The sequence below is a fragment of the Myotis daubentonii genome, chromosome 2 (assembly GCF_963259705.1).
Source record: "Myotis daubentonii chromosome 2, mMyoDau2.1, whole genome shotgun sequence".
In the NCBI taxonomy this organism is placed as follows: domain Eukaryota; kingdom Metazoa; phylum Chordata; class Mammalia; order Chiroptera; family Vespertilionidae; genus Myotis; species Myotis daubentonii.
Window position 1 is genome coordinate 178350303 of NC_081841.1, and position 27322 is coordinate 178377624.

Consider the following 27322-nt stretch of genomic DNA (forward strand, 5'->3'; position numbering starts at 1 on the left):
CCTCCCCAATGTTCCCCAGGTCCCTGCACTCCCTCTGCCCCAGGAGCCACATGGGTCTTCCCAGGCTGTGGGCACTGCAGAAATCCCTGGTCCACCCCTGGCCTTCTTGTTTCCCTTGTCTCCCACGGCTAACCCATTCCTTTACAGCTTCACAGTGTCTCTTGTCTTATCACCACACATCTTCACAAGAACTTTTCCCACACCACAGCCAACACCCAGAATCTACTAACTGTGAGTGGATAACTATCCTAAGTCCTTCTTTATAAAACACACACACACACACACACACACACACACACACACACACACACATTTGCACACAATTCAGTAACCTTAGGAACAAAATGGGTCATGAATAAGACACTACTTCTCTTGCCCTTGGCTGTGAGGGGATTAAATCACTTTTGATTGAAACTCACAAGTGAGGGATCTTAGAACTGGCAGGTTGATACCCTAGTGTAGTTAGCAGAGCCCAAGTGACCACCACTAGGGTAAGGACTCATTGGCAAGATCCCTTCTAAGGCTGTGAGTGCCTAAGTGCTGGCTGACTCTTCTCTGAAAATACGGTCAATAGCTCCTATTCCAATCAAACACCTCCTTCTAAACCAGTAGTTCTCAACCTTCCTAATGCCGCGACCCTTTAATACAGTTCCTCATGTTGTGGTGACCCCCAACCATTAAATTATTTTCGTTGCTACTTCATAACTGTAATTTTGCTACTGTTATGAATTGTAATGTAAATATCTGATATGCAGGATGTATTTTCATTGTTACAAATTGAACATAATTAAAGCATAGTGATTAATCACAAAAACAATATGTAATTATATATGTGTTTTCCGAAGGTCTTAGGCAACCCCTGTGAAAGGGTCGTTCGACCCCCAAAGGGATCGCGACCCACAGGTTGAGAACCGCTGTTCTAAACTATTAAACCTCATCCTCTCTAAGGGATTACATAGATCTTGCTTCAAAATTCTGAGAGTAAGGATGGACCTGGAGGGTATTACTGACTAACAACATAAGCCTTTAATATCACTCATTGGGATCAGAGCATCAGAAAACACTTTACTTGGGTCAAAGAATTTTACTTAATCACATGCATGTGGACATATAATTCACTGTCTTAATTAATTAAAAGGATACCTCCTCAAGGCTAAAGAACTAATCTGCATAGTTTAGTCAGTTATCATTGTGCTTTCACAGGCTGCTCAGTTTATCAATCCCTGGGAGATAAACATCTGGGCAGTTAGGTTAATTTAAGAGATACATCACCTAATGCCGCTGGCAAAGTCCCGCCTCAGCACAAGCTGGTGTATGTCTGCATATCCGCAGTAGCGCCAGACTGCTTTTCCAGCCACATATCCCACTGTGCTAACAGGAACGCTTTCTCACAGCCAGACCAGTTGCCCACTCATCCCCTGAGCACACATTGACACTCCTACCTCTATCCCCCCAACCTGGAAAGCCTTCATTCTTTTTATTTGTTTACTTATACTTTATTTTTTACAGCAGTTGCAGGCTCACAGCAAAACTGAGCAGTAATTACAGAGTTCTGAATCACCCACTCTCCCACAACCTCCCGCAGTATCAAAATCTCCCACCAGAGTCATACATGTGTTACAATGGATTAACCTATATTGACGTGTCATTATCAACCAAACTTCACAGTAAGGGTCATTCATTATACATCTGTCAAAATCCATACATCCTATGGGTTTTGACAGATGTGGAATGACATGTATCCACCATTACTGTATGATACAGAAGAGTTTCACCTAAAAATGCTGTGCTCCACCTATTCATCCTTCCCGCCTCCCAACCCCTGGCAACCATTGATCTTTTTACTGTCTCCATGGTTTTGCCGTTTCCAGAATGTAATAGAGATGACATCACACAGTAAATATTTAGCCTTTTCAGACTTGTTTCTTTCACTTAATACGCACTTAAGGTTCCTTCATATCTTTCATTAGCTTGATAGCTCATTTCCTTTTAGTTTTAGTGTTGAATAATATTCCATTAACTAGATGGACTACAGTTTATTTATCCATTCCCCAACTAAAGGGCATCTTGGTTGCTTCCAAGTTTTGGTAATTATAAATAAAACTGATATAAACAACTGAGAGGAGGTTTTGTGTGAGCCTAAGTTTTCAAATCTGTTTGGTAAATGCCAAGAAGCATGATTGCTGGGTCACACGGAAAGAGTATTTAGTAAGAAGCCTGCACACTGTCTTCAAAAGTAGCTGCATTAGCTCAGCCAGTGTGGCTCAATGGTTGAGCGTCAACCTCGAGGTCACGGTTCAATTTCCGGTCAAGGCACATGCCTGGGTTATAGGCCCAGTGCCCCGTGAGGGGCCTGGTGGGAGGCAGCCGATCAATGATTGTCTCTCATCATTGATGTTTCTATCTCTCCCTTCCTCTCTGAAATCAATAAAAATATTTTTGAAAGTAGCTGCATTATTTTGCTATCTCACCAGCAATGAATAAGCGTTCCTGTACCCCTTTTCTTTTTAATTTGACTTATTCCCAGCTTCAAGTTCTAGCTCCTTCACTTGGCCCTTCTCTGACCTCTCTCTCCAGCAAATCTCTCCTTCTTTGGATCCATGGAATTTTGTCACTTATCAAAAATCCCTTATACATAATCTCTCATGCCTGAGGTCACTCATTGGAGTCCCACACAAAGATCACAGCAAAAAAAAAAAAAAAATGCTGGGTGGGGTACACATTATTTTGAAGAATAATAGCTTAAAAAATTATATTCCCCATAAAAATCTAGATTCCCAAGCACTCTTGAATACCCAGGTCTGTCTACACTGTGTCCACATTTACCCACGCTACTCTGATATTGTGTATTGTACCCTACAACATTAAAAAGAAATGCCAGTCATTATACACCCATGATCATAACATTAGTCACAATACCCAAAAGGTGGAAGTAACCCAGGTGTCCATCAATGGATGAATGGAGAAACAAAATATGGTATATCCATGCAATGGAATATTATTTGGCCTTAATATGGAAGGCAATTTCTTGTTGTTGTTAATCCTCACCTCAGGATATTTTTCCCATTAATTTTTTTTGTTTTTGTTAATCCTAACCCAAGGATATTTTTTTCCCATTGATTTTAGAGAGCATGGAAGGGGGAGGAGGAGAAGGAAAGAGAGAGGGAAAGGGGAAGAGAGAGAGAGAGAGAGAAACATTGATATGAGAGAGAGACACATAGACTGGTTGCTGCCCACACACATCTGGACCAGGTCAGGGATGGAACCTGCTACCCAGGTATGTGCCCTTGACCAGGAATCAAACCCTCAACCCTTTGGTGTGCAAGCTAATGCTCTAACCATTGAGAAACACCTGCCAGGACAAGAAGGCAATTTTTTAAATATATATTTTATTGACTTTTTACAGAGCGGAAGAGAAAGGGATAGAGAGTTAGAAACCTCGATGAGAGAAAAACATTGATCAGCTGCCTCCTGCACACCTCCTACTGGGGATGTGCCCGCAATCAAGGTACATGCCCTTGACCACAATCGAACCTGGGACCTTTCAGTCCGCAGGCCGATGCTCTATCCACTGAGCCAAACTGGTTAGGGCAGGAAGGCAATATTTATACATGCTACAACATGGATGAATCCTAAGTATTATACTCAGTGAAATAAGACAGTCATAAAAGGCCAGCCACTAAACTGCACAATTTAAAAATGGTTAATATGGTAAAGTTAATATTATATACACATACATATACACAAAGGAATATTATTCAGCCATAAAAAATAATGGCCCTAGCTCATCTGGCTCAGTGGATAGAGCGGACTAAAGGGTCCCAGGTTCGATTCCGGTCAAGGACATGTACCTCGGTTGCAGGGGCGAGTGTGGGAGGCAACCAATCAATGTGTCTCTCTCACATCGATACTTCTGTCTTTCTGTCTCTCCCCCTCCCTTCCACTCTCTCTAAAAATCAAAGGAAAAATATCCTCAGGTAAAGATTTTTAAAAAAAAAAAAGAAAGAAAGGAAGACATCTTGCCATTTGTGACAACTTGAATAAAAGTTGAGGGCATTATGCTAAGTGAAATAAGTCAAACAGAAAAAACAAATACAGTATGATCTCACTTATATGTGGAATCTTAAAGAGCTCAAAAATAACAGAACAGATTAGTGATTGACAGAGGTGAGGGGTGTGGAGGTGGGCAAAATGGCTGAAGAGGTTCAAAAGGTACAAACTTCCAGTTATAAAATAAGTCATGAGGACATAATATACAGGATGGTGACTCCAGTTCATTATGCTGTATTGCATAATGAGAGTAAATCTTAAAAGTTCTTATCACAGGAAAAAATTTGTATTTATGTGGAGTGACAGATATTACGACTTAATGTAGTGATCACTTCAAAATATATACAAATATCGAATCATGTTATACATCTGAAATTAATATCAATCATACCTCAATTTTTTTTACAAATGGTAGATTTTGTATATTTTACCATAAATTTTTTAATTTAAAAAAAAACACACAAGAAATGCCAGTTGAAATACACTAAATTGATTTCCTGACACACTAATGGGTCCACTGTATGTACAATGCCCTTGGTACTACCATCATCCCCACACCCATCCAGGGGTCCCTGGAGGACGGGAGGCCTGTCAGGCCTTTTTGCATACTCCATTCCCAGCACAGCTCCCTGGACAGCTGAGCTCAGCGAACATTCGAGCTGCAGGGAAATGATCCAAAGGATAAACTGGCATTTAGGCTGCAATGAGGCTTCTGTGGAGGGTTTCCTCCTTGCAGAACTCACACTTGGTTGTCACTCCTGCATCACTTCTTGTTTCCCACGGTGAGAAGGAAGTAAAAAGTACATGACCAAAATGCACCTAGTTCCCCCAGCTGAAACGACCAAGAGGCCCCACAGAGGAGTGTGCCCGACTGAAAGGCCCACGCCCCAAGGAGTGTCCCCAAGTGTCCCAAGAGCACACATCTTCCTGAAAGTGTCAGTAAACTGTAGAGTTTGAACACATCAACACTGAATAAATGGAAACATTGGCCAAGACATGCCAGGCTTCAGGGAGCTTCCACTTCCACACTTCCGGGGGTGCTCCTTCACCCTCCTCCCTACAGGGCTCTTGGGGAACAGAGTTGAAAAGCGATGGATCCCCGTTATACTTCCTAAACAACAGTGAGTACAGCTTCCCAGTAATGGAGCCCGGTGGAGTGCTGGTTATCTGTGTGGGGTTTTTTTCCTAAATACTTTTATTGATTTCAGAGAGGAAGGGAGAGGAAGAGAGAGAGAGAAACATCAATGATGAGAGAGAATCATCCATCAGCTGCCTCCCACATGCCCCCCACTGGGGATCGAGCCCACAACCCGGCCCCGACTGGGAAAAGAACTTTTACTGCCTGGCTCATAGGTCGGCGCTCAGCCACTAAGCCACACTGGCCGGGCAGTGCTGGTTATCTTGACCCCACTTCCAAACTTCAGCCACAGGCCCCCACATGCTGTGGCCAAGGGGGTGTTCTCCATGAAGCCCTTGGACCATCCTCAGCTCCTTGCTCTCCTGCTACAGGGGCCTAGGCCCTGGGGACAAGACTTCCCGGCAGCCTCAGCATCACCCACCACTTCCCCAATTACACTTCCAGCCCCAGGCCCCTCCTGGCTGTAAACAACCCTGGCATCTATCTCCAAAGGCCATGCACTGACTACTCTTGTTGCCTATCATTCTTCCGCACCCCCAGCTGCTGGATCAGGCTTCTCCTTGACCCCAACTACCAACATCACTGAGTGACTTCCACACCCTACACAAAAGAAACCCCAAACCTTAGCTGCTCAATTTCTTGTTCTCATCTCTTCTGGAACCTTCCTTTCGCTTTATTAAGGACTAGGGGCCCGGTGCACGAAATTCGTGCACTGGGTGTGTGTGGGGGGGGGGGGGGGAGTGTCCCTCAGCCCAGCCTGCTCCCTCTCACATACTGGGAGCCCTCAGGCGGTGACCCCCATCACCCTCCAATCGCAAGATCGGCCCCTTGCCCAGGCCTGACGCCTCTGACAGAGGTGTCAGGCCCGGGCAGGGGACCCTCATTTCCCCCCATCACTGGTTCTGCCCCCAGCCCAGGCCTGATGCCTCTGGCCCAGGCATCAGGCCTGGGCAGGGGACCCCCAGACCCCTCCGATTGCTGGCTCTGCCCCTTGCCCAGGCCTGATGCCTCAGCCAGAGGCGTAGACCCCCATCACCCTCTGATCACCTGATCGGCCCCTTGCCCAGGCCTGACGCCTCCACCAGAGGTGTCAGGCTTGGACAGGGGACCCCCATCTCCCCCGATCACTGGCTCTGGCCCCCACCCAGGCCTGAGGCATCTGGCCCAGGAATCATGCCTGGGCAGGGGACCCCCATCTCCCTCTGATCGTTTGCTCCACCCCCCGCCCAAGCCTGACGCCTCTGACCCAGGCTTCAGGCCTGGGCAAGGGGACCATCATATCCCCCCAATTCCCGGCTCCGCCCCCCGCCCAGGCCTGATGCCTTGGCCAGAGGAGTTGACCCTCATCACCCTCCGATCACCAATCACCGGATCGTCCCCTTGCCCAGGCCTGAGGCCTCCGGCAGAGGTGTCAGGCCTGGGCAGGGGACCCCCAGCTCCCCGCGGTTGCAGGCTCCGCCCCTGCCCAAGCCTAATGCCTCTGGCCTAGGCGTCCGGCCCGGGCAGCGGGGACCCGCAGCTGCAGCGGCCCCGCGATTGTGGGCTCCGCTTTAGGCCCAGGCAAGGGACCCCTAGCTCCTGGGACTGCCAGCTTCGACTGTGTCCAGCTCCCATCGCTGGCTCCACCCCTACTTCCTGCTATCACTGGCCAGGGCGGCAAAGGCGCCTGATTCTCCGATCATGGCTGGGGGGCAGGGCAAAGGCGGCCCCAGGGCCACCTTTGCCCTGCCCCCCAGCTCTTAGCTCCCCCCTGGGTTTCCGATCACTGTCAGTGGCAGGGGGCTTCTTCCTGCTTTCCCTTTCGCCTCCCTGCATTGTGCCTACATATGCAAATTAACCGCTATCTTGTTGGCAGTTAACTGCCAATCTTAGTTGGCAGTTAACTGCCAATCATAGTTGGCAGTTAATTTGCATATAGCCCTGATTAGCCAATGAAAAGGGTATCGTCGTACGCCAATTACCACTTCTCTCTTTTATTAGTGTAGATGGGCTTTCAGACCTCCACAATGCCTGACGGCTATGGCCTTACATCTGCCATCCTCACATTTACCTGGGGTGTCATGCGTGACCAGGTCCCTCCTGACTGGCCACCCATCTCCTGCCCCTCCCCTCCCTGATCACTGTTCCAATCGGGCTGGCCTGTTGTAGTCCCCAACTCCTGTTTTCTATTCCCTTTGCTGGGAACAAATACTCTGCCCCATTTCCTCCCATAATTGCACCGTCCCTCCTCCAGGTCTCAATCGAATTGTCACCTCCAAAGCAAGGCCTGATCATCTTATTAAAAAAATATACCCTAATTTTTCACCTTATTCTCCTCTTCTAATTTCTTGATCTATTTACTAAAATCTATTTTTTATTTTTTTATTTATTAATATATTTTATTGGTTTTTTACAGAGAGGAAGGGAGAGGGATATAGAGTCAGAAACATCGATGAGAGAGAAACATCGATCAGCTGCCTCTTGCACACCCCCTACTGGGGATGTGCCCACAACCAAAGTACATGCCCTTGACTGGAATCGAACCTGGGACCCTTGAGTCCGCAGGCTGATGCTCTATCCACTGAACCAAACCAGCTAGGTCTTATTTTTTTTATTTTTTGAGAGAAAGATAATCCTTCATTTTGTCCATCTCCCTTCTAGAATGAGAACTCCATGAGGACAGGCCCATTCGGTGATGCTCACCAGACCTAGCACATGGCAAGTCACTGAAAACTCAGCTGAGTTGATAAATGGCTCTCCCCTGGTTGAGAAGCAGGGGCAGAGAACACTCACTCACACAACCCTCTCTCCTCCTGGAAAAGGGAAGATGCAGGTCAGCTAAGGTCAGTCAATCACTCAGCAAGTGCCCTAGCCCCACTCAAATAAGTCATTTATTGTTGAAAGGATAATGTATTTCAAAGCACTTCTAGCTGTGGCAAATATTAATCTCTGGTTAATCCTCCCAGGAGATTACGTTAGTAGCCCTGGTCACTGCAGGCTCCACCAGGGCAAGGCTGGGGTGGAGGTACTCTGGGTCAGGGAATCTATGAACAGAGGTTGGGAAGGGACAAATGACCACAGACACATCTCACAGTAAGACCCACCGACCTCCTCGGAACCTCCTTCCCCTGAGGCAGGATCTCTGGAGCTCAGCAGAACTAACATTTGAGGCCGCATGCTTCTTTGCTCTGGGGGCTGTCCTGGGACGGTTAGCAGCATCCCTGAAATCCATCCTCAGGACACTAGTATCACCTCCCAACCCCAAGTTGTCCCCAGACATTGCCTGGGTGGCAAAATCTCCAGAATCAGAACCACTGCCCCAATCTTTACCTATTTCTGGAAAAGCCATAGGACTTCACTTCAACTGTTGGCCCCAGAGAGTAGCCACAGACACCGGCAATAAGTACTCCCCTAACCACCAGAGCAAGGAGAAAGGTATGAAACCTTTACTATATTCTAGGGTTCAATTGCCCTACAGGCGCTCACAGCCCAGTGAGCAAGGGATCTATCTATGCAAAGAATTACAATATGTGGCAAGCGTGGTTGTGAACTACACACAAGATCTGCTTCTTGTCTTTCTTCAGGTCTCTGGAGGGTAAGGGATCACTACCCCCAGCTTACCAATGACCCATCTACTGTATAGCAGAGGTTCTCAGAGTGCGGTCCCCAGATCAGCATCAGCATCAGCATCCCCTAACTTGTTAGAAATGCAAATTCTCCGGCCCCACCCAGACCTAAGAATCAGAAACCTATGAAACAGAAACTCTGAGTGAAGCCCATCAATCTTTAGCTTACCAAGTCGTCCAGGTGATGCTGATATAGGCTCAAGTTTGAGAACCTGCTGCAGAGTGCACTCTGGATGCCTCCCTTGGCTTTTACACCAACAGTCCCAACCCTGGCTAAACATCAAAATCCCACCTCAACTCGGGGAGTCTTAAAACAAAGACCAACATGTATCCAGAGCCCCATCCCAAATGACTGAGACAGAATAAGCCAAGACGGGACCCAACTGGTGGCCTTTTGAACCCCCACCCCCACCCCCAATCCACTCTGGTCATCAGCCAGGTCTGGGATCCACTCGTACACCGAGAAGAAAGCCTGTGCAGCTGCCTAGGGGGGCCTCCACGGGGGCTAGTGAGTCAAGTCCGGGGGAATCATTTAACATTCACTGAGGAGACCAGGGAGGAAGAGGAGAGCTTCCACGAAAACAGAACCAGACATGCAAAGACATACTGCGTGGAGACAGCAGGTTCAAAAGTGCATGAGGTTTGATGTAATAATGGGGTAATCAAAGGTCTTGTATTCTAAACTTAGGAATTTGGACTTTATCCTGACGTTAAAAGGGAAACGTGAGTTTTTAAGCCACACTGTGGAAGGCAATGAAAGAGCTTAAAAATGAATTAGAAACATTTAAGTGAGACCAGGACAATTAGCCTCATTCCTTCATACAAGTAAACTACATCAAATTCCCTCTCCCAGACTTACTCCCAGCTAATCATGTAAATCTCACCTCCCTGTGTTGGTCCTAACTCTACCACTGTACCATAAAGTTGAGCCAAGTGAACTAGAAATCAGAGATTAAAATTCAACATCCTATTACTAATTTACCTTAGGGAGTCAAAACAAGAAAAAAACATTGCAACGCAAAATATCCTTTAAGAAAATATTTTTTAATATCCTATTTAATATAAACTGAAGAAGCAACTCTAGATCCCTTTAAAACCAGCATAGCAGTAATATATATTAAGAACTCCATGTTATATACTAAATATATAAAAAACCACACTCATGAGCAATTTTGCTTATCAGAAAAATGCACATTACATTTATTCCCATTAAAATAAGACACTAGAAATGGATGGCTCATTGACATTCTAGTAATGATGTTTCTATCTCTCTCCCTCTCCTTCCTCTCTCTGAAATTAATAAAACACTTTTTTAATCAATTATGAGAGTCATTGATTGGCTGCCTCCTACACGCCCCCTACTGGAGATCGAGCCCGCAACCTGTGCATGTGCCATAACCAGGAATGGAACTGTCACCTCCTGGTTCATAGCTCGACGCTCAACCGCTGAGCCAGGCCTGCCGGGAAGCAGGGGATTTGGTACACTTAGGGGCATGATGAATAAAACAGAAGATTAAGCCAAGCACAAGGGAAAAAAATTCAATCAAGAGACACAGTAAACACCAGATGTATGAGGATGCTGCCAGTTTAACACGGCATAGTGTTTTACAGAAAATATATTTGCTTTTATCATCAAAAAGAATATACTCTAGCCTGGAAAGCATGGCTCAGCAGTTGAGTGTCAACCTATGAACCAGGAGGTTGCAGTTAGATTCCTGGTCAAATCACACGCCCAGGTTGTGGGCTCGATCCCCAATATGGGATGTGCAGGAGGCAGCTGGTCAGTGATTCTCTCTCATCATTGATGTTTCTATCTCTCCCTCTCTCCCTTTCCCTTCCTCTCTGAAATCAATAAAAATAGATTTTTTAAAAAAGAATACTCTAAAATAATGATAGTAAGTCTTTTATTACCATTATTAGAGGCCCAGTGCACAAAATTCGTGCCTGGGGTAGGGGGGCTCCCTCAGCCCGGCCAGCACCCTCTCCCAATCCAGGACCCCTCGGGGGATGTCTGACTGCCTCTTACAATCCAGGACCACTGGCTCATAACCGCTCGCCTGCCTGCCTGACTACCCCTAACCACCTCTGCCTGCGTGCCTGATCGCCCCTAACTGCTCCCCTGCTGGCCTGATCACCCCGAACCACCTTTGCCTCACCCCACACCTGGGACCCAGGATTCCCTCCTCCAGCCAGTCACAGGCACCCAGGACGCAGGCCGGCTTTGCCCAGGCCAGCTTCGCTTGGGCCAGCCACAGCTGCAGAGGACCATGGGCACACAGTTTTGCCGGGCCACAGCCACAGGCGCCTGGGACCACGGGACAGGTGGCTTGTCCCTCTCCCAGGCCGCAGCTGCAGGCGCTGGTGCCCGGGACCGCGGGGTGGGCGGCTTGTCCCTCTCCTAGGCCGCAGCCTGTCTGGTCCCCATTCCTCTCTCACGAGCTCGTTTGTGCCTGGCTGGTCCCCATTCCTCTCTCCCGTGTTGAGTGTCTGATCAGTGACAGGGTGACAGCATGAGGACGTGATGACCATTTGCATATTAGGTCTTTATTATGTAGGAATAAAGTATTATGTACAGAAATATGCACGCTATACCTTCATATGACTGGAAGTCAGTAGGTTTGTTTACACCAGCATCATCAAAAACATGATTAATGCACTTCACTATGACATTATGATACCCCTAGGCAATGAGAATTTTTGAGCTACATTATAATCTTATGGAACCGCCGTTGTATATGCAGTCCTTCATGTGCAAAATATCGTTATGCAGCACTTGACTGTATACAAAATATTCCATCCAACAGCAGCAGATCCACATTCTTCAGAAGCACATGGAACATTCTCCAGGATACACTTTTGTTAGGCCACAAAGTAAGTCTTAATGAACTTAAGGTTAAAAATCATATCAAGCATCGTTTCCAACCACAATAGCATGAAACTAGAAAGCAATGACAAAAAAATGAGAAAATTCACAAATATGTGGACAGTAAACAAGAACTCCTGAACAGACCAATGGGTAAAAAAAGAACTTCTTTAAAAAATCAAAAAATATCTTGTGACAAATAAAAATGGAAACATAATTATCAAAACCAATAGGATGCAGCAGAAGTGGTTCTAAGAGGGAAGTTCATAGTGAAAACACCTACATTAAGAAAAAAGATCTCCCCCACTGGCATGGCACTCTGGTTGAGTGTTGACCTATGAACCAGGAGGTCACAGTTCGATTCCCGGTCAGGGAACATATGTTAGAAAATCTTTCTCTCCTCCCTCTCCCTTCCTCTCTGAAATCAATGAAAAAATATTTTTTAAAAAACACACAAATTAATAAAGAGAATGTGAGGTATATGTATATGTGAGGTATATGTATACACACACACACACACACACACACACACTACGGGCCCGGTGCATGAAATTCATGCACTGTGGGGGAGGGGTTGCTCAGCCCAGCCTGCCCCCTCTCATATACTGGGAGCCCTCAGGGGATGTCCTACTGATGGATTAGGCCCGCTCCCTGCTCCCCTTGGGGAGCAGGCTTAAGCCGCAGTCTGGCCTCCCTTAGTGGGAGGTGACTGGGCTGATCAGGGGAAGGCACCAGCCCCATCACCCCGCTGCTGCAGCCACTGCCAGTCACTGCAGCCACCAAGGTGTTTTCATCAACACGGACTCCAGTCCCTTCACTATGAAAAAGTGACAACTTTCTTTAGGCATTTGCAAGATGTGTCTTTCATAGGATATGACATTTCTTTCTTTCTTTTTTTTTTTTTTAATTCTCACTTGAGGATATGTTTCCATTGATTTTTAGAGAATGTGGAAGAGAAAGGGAAAGACAAAGAGAAACATCAAAGTGAGAGGAACACTTTGATTGGTTGCCTCCTGCATGAGCCCTGACCTGGGCCTGGGCCAGGGAGGAGCCTGCAACCTAGGTACATGCCCTTGGTCAGAATTGAACCCAGACCCTGCGGTAGGCCGAGGCATTATCCACTGAACCAAACTGGCTAGGGTAGGATATGACATTTCTTAGTCCTCCAGCAACAGACCTTTGTTTTTTTTCTCCAGGAGTGAGGTGGAAAAACCCTAGAGAACCTTTTTGGATTCTTATTACCCAAGTTACTAAGAATATTACCAGTGGCATACAGGGAGCTTAGCCAATGAGCAGTCAGAATAGGTGTTTCCTCTGTAGTTCACACCCATCGGTGGCTCAGCCCCTGCCCAGGCCTAAAGCCTCTGGCCAAAGCTTTAGGCCTGGGCAGGGGCCCCCCAGCTCCCTCTGATCACTGGCTTCACCCCTACTCTGATCACAGGCTTGGCCCTGCCCAGGAGCCCCCTGGCTCAGGCCCTTCCTAGGCTTTTCAGGGCCCACACAGGGCCTACCTCAGAGTGACCTGGGTGCTGATGATGTTCCCGGGACCAGGCCGCTGGGCACCTATGTATGCAAATTAACCGCCATCTTTGTTGGTTAATTTGCATACTCATCCAATTGGCTGATAGGCATAGCGAAGTGACACCAATTTGCATGTTTCTCTTTTATTAGTGTAGATATACACATACACACACATATACATATATTGTATACACACAGTGGAATATTTCCTTTAATGAGAAGGAAATCCTGTCATTTGGAACATGGGTGAACCTGGAAGGCCTTATGCTATGTGAAATAAGCCAAATACATGGTATCAGTTATATGTAGAATCTTTTTTTAAAAAAAGTCATACTGATAGAAAAGTGGTTACCAGGACTTAAGGGGCAGGGGGAGAAGTTTGGTAAAAGGGTACAAACTTTCTTTTTTTTTTTTTTTTTTTTTTTAAATATATATTTTATTGATTTTTTACAGAGAGGAAGGGAGAGAGATAGAGAGTTAGAAACATCGATGAGAGAAACATCGATCAGCTGCCTCCTGCACAGCCCCACTGGGGATGTGCCCGCAACCCAGGTACATGCCCTTGACCGGAATCGAACCTGGGACCTTTCAGTCCGCAGACCGACGCTCTATCCTCTGAGCCAAACCGGTTTCGGCAGGGTACAAACTTTCTGATATAAAATAAATAAGTTTAAGGATTTAATATATTACAGGACTCTAACAGGGTGTGACTACAGTTGACAATACTATATTTTATCATTTAAATTTGCTGAGTAGAAGTTAAATATTCTCAGCCTAGAAAGGGTAAATATGTGTGATAGATGTGTTAATTAACCCAATGGGAGAATACTTTCACTACGTATACATATATCAAGTCACCACATTGTACATTTTCAATATTTTACAATTTTGTCAACTGTCCCTCAGTACAGTGGTGAGGGGAAGGAGGAAGCACTTTGTATTTGTCCCTAGTTCCTGGGCTTTGTCCCAGTTCCTCTAAATCCATGGAATTTCCCAAGTGAGCGTGGGCCTGAATGGTTTATGATAACAAGGTGACTCATGGTGTCCCCTAGAGTTTATGCTAAAAGATGACTCAGGCCCTAGCCCATTTAGCTCAGTGGATAGAGTGTCAGCCTGCAGACTGAAGGGTCCTAGGTTCGATTCCAGTTAAGGGCACATGCCTGGGGTTGCAGGCTCAATCCCCAGTGGGAGGTGTGCAGGAGGCAGCCGATCAATGACTCTTTCTCATCATTAATGTTTCTATCCCTCTCTCCCTCTCCCTTCCTCTCTGAAATCAATAAAAATATATTTTTAAAAACAACCCCCCAAAAAAGAGATGACTCAGGAGGGGGCTGGCCCCACCAGAAAAGCCAATGACTAAGAGGGCTGGGCTTTTGAGCCATGTGATATCAGCCCAACCTCCTTGAAGGGGACTGGAGATCGAGTTCAATGACATGCCTAATGAATCAATAGATAAGACCTACATAATGAAACCCCAACAGAAGCTCTGGACCCCAAAGCTTGGGGGAGCTTTCCCGGTTGGCACACTGAGTACCGTCACACACTGCTGTGCCGGGACTATGGCATGTCCTGACTCCACAGGGTTAAGACAAAAGAGCTTCCATCCTCCCAAACTTCACTCTGTGTGCCTCTCCCTTTGACTGCTTCCAAAATGTATGTGTTTGCTAACATGAAAGTATGATTGTGTTCTGTGCATCATTCTAGCCAATTAGTAAACCTGGAGGGTTGTGGGAAGCCCCAAACCTGTAGCCTTCTGAGTGAGGTTGCCTCAGGACCCCAATCCTACTGCGGCGCAATCCCCAATAGGGGTTGTGCAGGGGGCAATTGATCAATGATTCTCATCATTGCTGTTTCTATCTCTCCCCCCCCCTTCCTCTCTAAATCAAAGAAAGAAACATCAATGATGAGAATCATTGATTGGCTGCCTCCTGAATGCCCCCTTACTTGGGATCAAATCTGCAACTTGGGTATGTGCCCTGACAGGGGAATTGAACTGTGACATCTTGATTCATAGGGTCGATGCTTAAGCACTGAGCCACACCAATCGGGCTACTTTACTTTTTTTAATGTGTTTTTATTGATTTCAGAGAGGAAGGGAGAGAGAATAGAGAGAAACATCAATGGTGACAGAGAATCATTGATCAGCTGCCTCCTGCACACCCCACAATGGGGATCCAGCCTGCAACCCGGGCATGTGCCCTGACCAGGAATTGAACCGTGACCTCCTGGTTCATGGGATCGATGCTTAACCACTGAGCCATGCCAGCCAGGCTCTGATATTTGGGGGGCGGCAAATGTGTGGGTATGAATGGGTGTTTGTTTTTTTCATTTCAATATTGCCCTGGCTAGGAGTTAACACAGACACATTTATAAGATAGGCATATTTTCGAACTGATCCAATTTTTGTTTTTCTTTAAAACCCAAGAATATTTCATGAAATCACAAAACTGGTATATCCTTTGCCTCCGAAATTTAACTTTTAGAAATTTACTCCATAGAACTATGCTTTAAACCTTGTGAAAGAACACACCATTTTCTCTCCCCAATGTCTAGGCCAGTACCTGGGGCAGGACAATCCAGGACAGGAAGCGACTAGTTCAGGCAAGCTTGGCCATGAGTTGTTAATTGTTGACACGGATGGGTGGTCAGGTGTTCATTATACTTTAATGTACATTTGCATATGCTTATTTTCCATCATAAAAGGAAAGGGAGGAAGGAGGAAGACTGGAGTGAAATCCATACCTGTGTAGGTCTCAGATGTTGGGTATCTGATAAGCATGTTGGATACTTTCTTCATAAGAGTGACAGTCACCCAACCATTAATATTGGTGCTATCCATCATTAGAAATAAAATTAGCAACTTTTTTCTCTAATCAGCAATCAGTATACATTTTAATTTTTTAATTTTATACTGATTCAGAAAAACACATTGAAAAGGCGTAGGCAAAGGAAAGGTAAATGTAATACTGACTGATGAACCACACCCACAGTTTAGCTCACTTAATCCATTCCTTGGCCCATTGTGAGTCTCGTCCTTCCTTCGCCCTTACTCCTCACACGTGGTTTGACTCTATTACTTAACCCACCTTGCAATTGGGTGTGGCTACATTGCACTGATGGGGAAGAAAGGTGTGCCACTCACACGGAAGGCCCAAGCCTTAGAACCATGAGCACACACCTTCCCCACACTCTCCTCTTCCCACCCTCAGAACCTGCAAGAGGTAGCAACCCAGCCTCAACCCAGTAGACCACAACAGGAGAATGGCCTGGGTCCATGCATACAAATCACCTGGAGACCTTGTTAACACGTTAAGCGCCCAATCAGTCACCTGGTGACTGACACTATACTTTCCGTCCAGAAGACAAAACAGGCAGGGCGCTTAACGGGTTAAAATACAAATTCTGATTCACCAAGTCTGGGGCAAGGCCTGAGACTCTGCATGACTCCCGTGCTCTAGGTCAGCAGTCGCCAACCTTTCGGACTTCAAGGACCACCAGTTGGCGACCGCTGATCTAGGCGATGGCAATGTGCCTGCCTGGTCTGCAGACCACACCTGGGGCAGCAAATCTCTAGGCAGAGCCACCCACCGAAGAAGTTCTCGTTTCTGATACTCAGAGATGGTGGTCATAAGATGAGCAGTGGAAGATACACCAAAAATGACCCAAGCAGAAATAGCCTGCTGGCCTTTCTCTCTTGACCCACACAAAGTTTAACTCAGACCTATGATTAACTCCAGTTTTAAAGTGCAGCTAGCAAATGAGTACAGAGACAGCTGCAGAAAGATTACTTAAGTGTGTGCAATGTGATATGAGCTGGCTGGATCCTATCAGAAACAGTATCTGCCGACCTGAGTCAGAAACGGAGTGTAAACAGTGAGCGCTCCAAAGGCAGTCACTGCCACAGCACAGGAACGGTGACCGCTGGCCTAGGAGTAGAGGACAAGAAGGTCACACGTGGGCCTGAGGTTCACACAGGCCCCCACCCGACGTGCTGTTCTTCCGGGGAGGCCCATGTGGAAGGTGTTTACTCTCCAAGGCCACAGCTATGATTAACAGGTTATTCGTCTCTAAAACCTCAGCAAATATTTCCATCACCTCAGCCCTCAACATCCCAGCAATCCAGTGTTTATAAAACCTGCATACAAATAGCACCGTGTTTTTTCCAATTTTGCAGGAAGCAGATGAGAATTTGGCGGTAACCCCCCAAGGACACGGAGCGGCTCTGGAATGCAGGGGAACTTACTTGGGTCAAGGTTTAAGTTTACTTAATTGTATGTTCCTTTTCTATTTACATAACAGACATGGGGCCTAACAGACACAGAGCACACAGTGTGACGAGGCTTCACATAAAACTGGAGGATGGAAAATGGATTCCCTCGGGCTTCAGTCACCGTTAGTCAAAAGCCTGAGCCCAGCCGCCATGGCTCAGTGGTTGAATCAGGAGGTCACGGTTCAGGGCGCATGCCCGGGTTTTAGGCTTGATCCTCAGTAGGGAGTGTGCAAGAAGCAGCCAATTGATGCGTCTCTCTCCCTCTCCCTTCCTCTTTTTCTAAAACCAATAAAAGCATAGTTAAAATAAAGAAAAATGTAATCATCTTTCTTCCAGTTATCCAGAGTTAAGGAGGAAAAGCTAATTCTGAATCATACACTTTTATATTGGGGCAATACTATGTCAATGGGACAGGAAAATTCCATTTTTTGAAGCATTAGGTCAATTATGAGTATGAAACCACTTGCATAGCTGCAGTTGAGAAAGAACAAAAACATTCTTTGAAAAGCCTCTGCACAGCATCTATTAAAGGGCTTATTTGGTCGAAAGTAAATCAAGAGGGGAAACTCCATAGCTAATCTTGGGACCTGCTAAAACAGCTTTCTTAATAATCTTGGAATCTTCTCTATTTGATTTAAAAAATATTTCCTCTAACCACAAAAGCATACAGAGGTGAAAAAGAAAAGCAACTGAAAACAACACAAACAGGTTTTGTCAGGCAGCAAAGAGAATGCTATGTGGAGATATTTTTCAGATAGCCCATCCCTCCCAGGCCCGTCCTATCTCCCACAGTCCTAAGCCAACCTCTGTGCCCTGAATGCTGTTTTGAAGCTAATCCAATTCCCTCCAGAAAAACCTCTCTGCTCCTCGGCCCTCCATGGAGGTCAGCTCATGACAAGGAATGTGGGATGGAGGGAATGCAGACCACCCATACCAGCACATCCGAAAAGGGGCAAGGACAGCGAAAGGGCAAACCCCCCCCCCAATACTGAGCTGTGTAACCCAAGAGTCACCTCCTCTTTCTCCCTCCAAAGGGGCAGAGCTAAGTGAGACCTTCCTCCCTCATCCCCGCGAAGCAGCCCTCAAACCACAGCATGTGCATTAGTGCCTTTATTGATTTTTTTTTTTAAAGGATGCAACCCACAACTCACTTTTTTTTTTTTAACCAGAAATCTCAACAACAGGACTGCAGGAAAACAGGTATTACGATATTCACTAATTCCAATCAGCTCCATAAGCACTTGCCCATCATGTAACGGGCACTCTTCTACATTCTAAGCCACAGATCAAGTCTCTTTAATGGACCTCACATCCGGGGAGGGAAGAGAGAGATAAGCAAGCTAAAAAAAAAAAAAAAAAAACAAGTTCAAAACAATGATATCCACAGAAAATAAAATAGGGAGATATGGCACCCTGGCCAGGTGGTTCAGTTAGTTGGACATTATCCCATACACCAAAAGGTGAAGGGTTTGATTCCCAGTCAAGGCACATACCTAACTGCAGGTTTGATTCCAGGTCAGGGCACATACTTCCGGCTGTGGGTTCAATCCCTGGTTGGGGCACATGAGGAGGGCAACTAATCGATATTTCTCTTTCTCCCTCTCTCTCCTTCTTCCTCTCTCTCTCTCCCTCTCTCTCTCTCTCTCTCAAATCAGTAAACCTATCCTCAGGTGAGGAAATAAATAATTAAATAAATGTAAATGTAAATACATCCTATCTAATAAAAGAGAAAAATGGTAATTGGCGTACGACGATACCCTTTTCATTGGCTAATCAGGGCTATATGCAAATTAACTGCCAACTAAGATTGGCAGTTAACTGCCAACAAGATGGTGGTTAATTTGCATATGTAGGCACAATGCAGGGAGGCGAAAGGGAAAGCAGGAAGAAGCTCCCTGCCACTGACAGTGATCAGAAACCCAGGGGGGAGCTAAGAGCCGGGGGGCAGGGCAAAGGCGGCCCTGGGGCCGCCTTTGCCCTGCCTCCCAGCCATGATCGGAGAATCAGGTGCCTTTTCCGCCCTGGCCAGTGATAGCAGGAAGTAGGGGTGGAGCCAGCGATGGGAGCTGGGCACAGTCGAAGCTGGCAGTCCCGGAAGCTAGGGGTCCCTTGCCTGGGCCTAAAGCGAAGCCCACGATCGCGGGGCCGCTGCAGCTGCGGGTCCCCGCTGCCCGGGCCGGACGCCTAGGCCAGAGGTGTTAGGCCTGGGCAGGGGCGGAGCCTGCAACCGCGGGGAGCTGGGGGTCCCCTGCCCAGGCCTGACACCTCTGCCAGAGGCCTCAGGCCTGGTCAAGGGGCCGATCTGGTGATTGGTGATCGGAGGGTGATGAGGGTCAACTCCTCTGGCCGAGGCATCAGGCCTGGGTGGGGGGCGGAGCCAGGGATTGGGGGGATATGATGGTCCCCTTGCCCAGGCCTGAAGCCTGGGTCAGAGGCGTCAGGCTTGGGTGGGGGGTGGAGCAAGTGATCAGAGGGAGATGGGGGTCCCCTGCCCAGACATGATTCCTGGGCCAGAGGCCTCAGGCCTGGGCGGGGGCCAGAGCCAGTGATCAGGGGGAGATGGGGGTCCCCTGTCCAAGCCTGACACCTCTGCAAGAGGCGTCAGGCCTGGGCAAGGGGCCGATCAGGCGATCGGAGGGTGATGGGGGTCAACGCCTGAGGGGTCCCAGTATGTGAGAGGGGGCAGGCTGGGCTGAGGGACACTCCCCCCCCCCCCCAAACACACCCAGTGCACGAATTTCATGCACCGGGCCCCTAGTCCTATATAATAAAAGCCTAATATGCAAATTGTCCCCAACCAGGAGTTCCACAGTTCACTATGATGTGTGCTACCACCAGGGGTCGGTGTGGAACATGGCAGGCATCAGCGACTGCAGTGTGTCCACCGAGCTTGCTCTCACTCCCCCTGCTACCCTCCCCTGAGACGCCAGGGCTCGCACGCCAGGGGTCTTCCAGGTGAGCCTGGCTGCAGCCGCCAGGACCACAGGGGCTGGTTGGGCTTCCCATGGGTTCACTCAGGAGCCAGCCTGCGAGGCTGGCTGGGAGAGAGTGCGCTGCCCGCCTGGCTTCCATGCGGCACTGCTGGGCAGCCCAGAGGCCCATGCTGCTCCCCGGCCCACAGCATCCAGCCATGCTCACCACATCTCCGCGTGGGGACTTGGGTGCCATGACTCAGGCGGAGACGGGTACACGGGAGTCCGGGGGCCCAGGTGCTGCCCACGGCCCAGAGGTCAGCTGGGACCTGTCCTTCCACGCAAGACGCTCGCACCTTGATTGTCGGCCAGGCCTAGGGATTGCACCCATGCACCAATTTCATGCACCGGGCCTCTAGTAAATAAATAAAATAGGGAGACATGGCTAACAGTAGGGGCAGCTACTTTAGATGGGGTGACAAGGCAGAGCTCCCAGAGGAGGCCAGGTGTAGCCCAAGGCTCAAAAAACAAGAGCAGTCAGAGTGTCCCAAGCAAATATATCAGCAAGCGCAGAAGCCCTAAGGCTAAAGCATTTACAGAAAAAGCCTGAAATGGGAAGTATTTCCCAGTAAATCAGCAGAGATAATAGAAGGAGATCCTGTAGATGGGACTGAATCAGGGAATCAGGGAGAGATGTCTGGGCTTCGGATCCTGGAGAAGAGCAAACTTGTCTAGTATCTTCCTCCCACCTCACAGGGTTAATAATAATTGAGGAATAAAAAAACTGGATCAGCTTGGAACTGGACTAAGATCACACAGTCGTTCATCAGCCAAGACAGCCACCTAGAGTGCGAGCTCACCGAGGAACTGGCTTCCTCAGCCTCTGGTGGCCCTCTCAGCAGACCCCAAGGGTACAGAGAGCCACCAGGCCCCTCGGAGTCCTCAGCCCACTCTTTCTCCCTGCCCGCCCCAAAGCACTGGGGTCAGCTCATCATCTAAGCTAGCTAATGCGGTGAAGGGCTATGTCATCTCAGAGGCCTTCTAGCCTCTGCACCCAGGACTTCTCTGGTTCCTGGGAAGCTCACCAACGCCTCCTCACCTTGCTCTCCCTGCCTCACACCTCCCAAGCTAAGTGCTTACTGACAACTGCCTTCGCTGGCTATACTCACACACACCTTCCTGACCCCTTTAGGTAAGGTCTCTCCAGCCACTCGAACTGGACCACAAATGAGAGACCTTCCCAGTGACTGTCAACGTTCGCCCAGCTCTCGCAGCCCCGTAGACCAGTAGTCGGCAAACTGCGGCTCTTTGGCCCCTTGAGTCTGGCCACAAAGTTTCAATCGCACTGTACGTGCGCGCCCGCACATGGTGTTTTGTGGAAGAGCCACACTCAAGGCACCGCAGTTTGCCGACCACTGCCGTAGACCAACTACCCAATACTCCCACCGCCTGGCCCGCCAGTTGTCACCTCAAGAACCAAGCACGCTCCCTGTAGCTTTCACAGCCTTCATTCTTCCATACAAAGCACAGGTCAAGGGTTGTGTTGTGAGGATACCTGCTCAAGTGGGAATAGTAGTAATAGGTACTCATCACCCTGTCCAGTGCCGGAGCATGCTCCATGGCTTGGGGGAGGGGCGCAGTTTATAGAATGTGAACTTCAGCTCAGTTAGAGTGATAATGTTATTTTATTATCCAACTTCCCCAGGTACTCTTAGGAATACAATGGGGTGCTGTTAATGATTACAATGTGGTTAGGGGTGCAGTTAGAGCCACCTAGTACAGGTGAAAAGAAAAAAATTGTTAACTTCTTGAGAAGAGCTCTACAACCTTGGGCAACAAAAAATTTTACTTATTACTGATTTCATATCAAATCGAGGTGTGTGTGTGTGTGTGTGTGCGCGCGCGCGCGCGCGCGCGCACGCACGCGAGCGCACGTGCACTTTACCCTTTGGGGAGGGGCGGGAGTGGAAGGAGGAAGGCTGCTACATCAAATCATTTCCTTCCCAAATAAAAAGATGAGTACAACACAGAGTCATGGCCTGTTAGGAGACACAGATACAATAAACACAACCCACCCACCCCCCCTTTCTCTACAATCTAACCAAATGCCAAAATCCATCAGGAACCAGGGGACACTTCAGAAATAAAGACTGGGCCTGAACATCGACACCAGATTGCTAGTCCTAGAAAAAGAAACCCTCCGCGGTGAGTGAGATACGCTTTTGGAGGTGCCCATCTTAAGGTGTGTAAGGACAGGAGAATTTCTGCAGAAGCTAAAACACCATGTGGTTCCACAAGCACACCTGTTCCACGAAGCTGCTCCTGGGTCACACGGGCTCCTCCAGCAAACACATGTCTGAATGTAACTCCCTCCTCCACCTTCCAAAGATCTTTGCAGGGGATTTCAACACGAGGCTGGGAATCAGGGAGCCTTACCACCCCCCCACCCCCCCACCCCCCACTTACTGAGTTGTTTTGCTCTGGGCTGGAAATTTAACCTCTGCACTTCCGTTCCCTCAGCTAGAGGCAATAACTTCTCTGCACCTGTTCACTCAGCTGGAGGCAAGAAAGTCAAGACTTGGCAAACTGCTTATAAATGTTAATCATGGACAGTAGCAGTCTACCTTGCTTATGGGAATTTGCATAGTAAGGTAGAAAACTGTTCAACAAAGTCTCAGGAGGTGCTGGAGTGGTCGGTCAGATGGCTGTGCCCAAGATAAGGGGGACACAGCCTCTGACTTCAGAGAGGGACGGGAGCTGGAAGATAGGGGGGAGAAGAGCAAAGGCCTCCCCCTGAAAATCAACCAAAACCTTCAAAATCACCAAGTGTCACAATGTGTAGATTTTTGTGGAAATGGGGCTGACTTTCTGAGGGGGAGCAGGGAGAGAAGAGAGTTCATGAGAACAGAGGAGATGGCAGAGAGAGGCCTGGGGAAGTGAGCAGAGAGCACAGAACAGGCAGGAAGTGTGGACGGGACGTCAGGCCAAGCTGGCCAGCTCCGCGGAGCCGAGCCGCAGGGCCCAGCTGAGGTGGCTGCCTGGTTTCCTGCCCTGTGGCCACCACCCTGGAAGGACACGCAGACTCGCTCATGCCCGCGTTCTGCACATGCTTGGCAGGCTCGTCCTTCAACAAACAAGGTGCTGCAAAGGTGTTCATGTCCACCTTTTAGTTCCTTAAAATGCTTGCCAGGAATTCAATCTAAATATGTGAGAGGGAGAAAAACCACAAAACTTAGGCTTTGAACCAGATCTCTGTGTGGCCCTGGGCTAGTTTTCCACATGTCACCACTTCTTAAAGTAAAACTTTCCAAGAGAATTAGCCTAAGGTGACAGGGAATCAGGAGGCTGAGCTGCTCAGTTGCCCCGCAGAATCCAGTTTAACTGGCACAACCCTCACCCGCCTCGCACACTGCCTTTTCCATGACCCTACGACATTCAGTAGGGTCAATTCCCAGAAATGAAAGGCCATTAAAGTCCCCTTTCTATGTTTGTGAGTGGGCTCCTCGGTAGGGTTCCTTCCTGTTGCACCTCATCCTTCCTGGAAAGGTTTCTTAGAAAATGTGCCTGGGGCTACAGGAAAGGAATCCCTCCCCGAGGAACACAGCCTGACGGAATTTCCCTTCCAAAGACTGCAATTAACTCTCTGAGTGGCTCCTAGCGGAGATTACCAAAACCCACTGGAGGGACTGATTTTCTCTTTCAAAGTTTTGTCTTAAGGAAAAACTTGGACTACATTATATTCTAAATGGGGAGAGGAAAGGAGAGTGAGTTTGCCTGAGAGAACAATAAAGCCATCTTTTTTATATCTTTATTTTTTTGGCTATTAATAAAAGATACACTGAAGACTTGTATGGGGTTTTCCCAAAAAGCAAAATAATGTGGTCAATTTGCATAGAGACTGTCAAAGCGAAAGTTCAAAGCATGAGTCTGAGTTACCTCATAGCCTGAAAGAACAGAACAGCTTACACTGGACAGCCTGATGCCAAAGACGCGCCCACCTGGTGCTGGGGAACCAGCAGCAACAATGAGTAATCCATTTCAAAAGCAGGAATTCTACGTGGGACGCCCAGACTGCCTGTCCAGGGACAGACGCTCTCCTCCTAAGCAAAGCACTCTGAAGGGTTCATGGGGATTGGGGCTCCACCTCTGAAGAGTTTTAGGGATTTTCCTGAATTCAATTCAAAAAATGAGGAGGCAGGTCTATAATGAGGTCAACTAGAGGCGATCAGAATCCTTGGGAAGTTCAGTCTAATAGAGGACAAACTATAATACAGAGCAGCTCTGAACCATGGCAACCAGTGGCACCAACTCCCACAAAGACTTCTAGGGGCCACGTGGGGGTTTTAGCTGCTTGGGCTACGTAATAAAGTACTACAGTTGGGGGCGCTTAAACAGCAGAAATCTATTCTCACAACTCCAGTTCCACAGGCTAGAAGTGTGCGATCAAGGGCCAGGTATGGAGAGGGAAGTTGCCAGGAGGAGCTTTCTTAAGCAGCTTCAGCCACATTGCTCTGGCAGATGTACTAGTCATAATATCACCTTACAATTTTCAAAGGGCTTCCACCAACAGACCCTGTTCTTGGTATGAATTATACTTCTCTTTGCTGCTTTCGTTTTTCTTAATTTCTGTGGGACGGTTACTAACAGGTCACTTCTCCATTCATCAGAGGTGGATGTTACACATTGCACTATTTCCTCATCAAGCTCTGCCGACTTGCCCGGCTTGGTTCTAAGTGGGAGAGGAAAATAAGTGCATAGAACTTTATTCATTGTTTACACTTAAAATATAATTTTTGGAATACACCATGAGTAGGTTTAATCTTCCCAACTTGTAGAAGAGGATACTGAAGCCCAGAGGGGTTAAGTGTCTCACCTGCAGTCACAGCTAACAAGTGCAAGATCATGGACTAGGACTTGGACCTTCTGGCTTCAGTCTGAAGCTCTCTCCATAATACCCAGCTTGCTCCTATCTGAAGTACAGGTGTCAGCAATTCCAAATTAGGAAAGGGGCTACTAAAAGGGTCCAAAGAGGAGTACCCCCATGATCCCTGCACAAAGCAAGCCCCCTTCCTCCCCGATCATTTGCTGAGTCCCCACAGGGATGAATAAGCCCCACTGTGCCAGCTGGTCTCATGCTTTGAGAGGAACCTGAAAAGACTAAAGCAGTAACTTAAATGCCTGAATCCGCCTATTAAGTGCAAGATGCTCGGCTAGGTGCTGAGCGATAAAGGTGTAAAAGACAATGGTTTCTGCCTTCAAAGAGCTGGCAACTTAGTGTGTTTTTTAAAAAGTCACATGAATAAATACACTTGATCATTTAAAACAAAAACATAATAAAAGAGTGAATTTTGCAGTAATCCCCACTGTATCCATTTGCTGAGGGCCGAATACGTAGCAGTCACTTATAGGTACTATGCCAGGTAACTTGCATTAAGAATGCATTATCCATTTTACAGATGAACAAACTGTGTTGCTCAATGAATACTCAAAATTCGTGTAAATGCCACGTTCAGAATCTGTGACAATGAGACCCTGCCAGAAGCCGGTCCATCCTTGCTGCTTGACACAGTTGCTGCAGGGAAGAAACATCTGCACAGCATATGTTTCAAGGGACCTGGCATATATGGCATACTGTTCTTAATATGTTTGCTCCCCTTCTTGGCGCTATGTGTTTTAACCAAGGTCACCTCTGCGAGAAAGGTTGTTTCCCCAGGTAGGGATTTTTCCCTCAAGTTAGGGAGGGAATAAAACCCCTTAACTAAGTGCCAGGCGGGTAGTTAATCACTTTAACTACGAACAATCACGCTTAAGCTACATAATCTTTACTCCCTGGAATGGAGATAAGAAATGCCCTAACCTTTGGAATAGAAATTGACAGGATTAAAATCAACTGGTATAAATACAGATGTAACAAGACAATAAAACACAGAACCTGGTGACAGAACCTGGCTGGAGATCCTGGATAGAACCAGGCGAGAGAACCCAACCTTGCTGGTCAACTGAACGCTGCCTCCGTGTCCTTCATTCTTCACTGACTCCATCCACACCTGGGGAACCCCTGGGCCTGCTGGGGCTGGACCCCAACTAGACCCCTCCAGGCCCGGCCTAAAGTTCTAAGCCACAGATAAATCTCCCTTTTAACAATTTAAAACAGGACAGACACCTCTCATACCATCAAAAAAGATACGGGAAGGAGAGGAAAGAGAGGAAGGGGAGGAAGGGGAGAAGGGTGTACAGGCAGTCCTCCACATATGTCATTTCATGGTTACGTCGCCATCTCCCATTTATGTCTAAAAAAAAAAAACGTTCTGTCATTTTGACGTATGTACATATGTGCTTTATGTTTTTTATTATTTATTTACCACATGTAAAGGTCAGGAATTGTTATCTTTCTTTTAAATTTTTTTTACTGTTTCACTTCATTACTGCTGTGTATGTGCTCCATGTGAGTGACGTAGGTGCTTATGTAGGTGGGTTCCGACTTACGGCGAAAATCACGTTACATTGCACCGTAGGAACGGATCTCCGACGTAACCCAAGGACCTACTATACACTGCCTAGCTGAAGAACCCTTCAACAGGAGACATTAAAATAAGTAGCCAATTAGGTTTATGACATAATCTGTCACATCTTGGCCAATAAAACACACTAATAAAAGTCTGCAAATAAAAGCAGTTTATTAGGTGAGCAATTTTATACTCACGAGCTTTTAATTGACAAGTGTGAGATTTCCACTCAATTACCCTCATAAACTCAATGAATCTAGGCATCCTTGTCTGACCAGGATAGGACATAAAACAGTGACATGGAGGCTGAAGCTCATGCTCTGTAATTTGTCAGACCTGACTCATTCCAGAGCTCCATGTCCTACTGGGTAAAACGAGGACAATGCCAGCTGCCACAAGAGGTTACCACAGGACCCAAGGACCCCGTATCTTTAAGATATCTGCACAGGACAATAGG

General features: G+C 47.4%; 1 protein-coding gene across 3 annotated transcripts in view; it reads right to left on the reverse strand.

Moving 5' to 3' along the window:
* ABCC4 (ATP binding cassette subfamily C member 4) overlaps positions 1-27322 on the reverse strand; it is a 237282-nt gene that overhangs the window by 199283 nt on the left and 10677 nt on the right. The window lies entirely within an intron of this gene.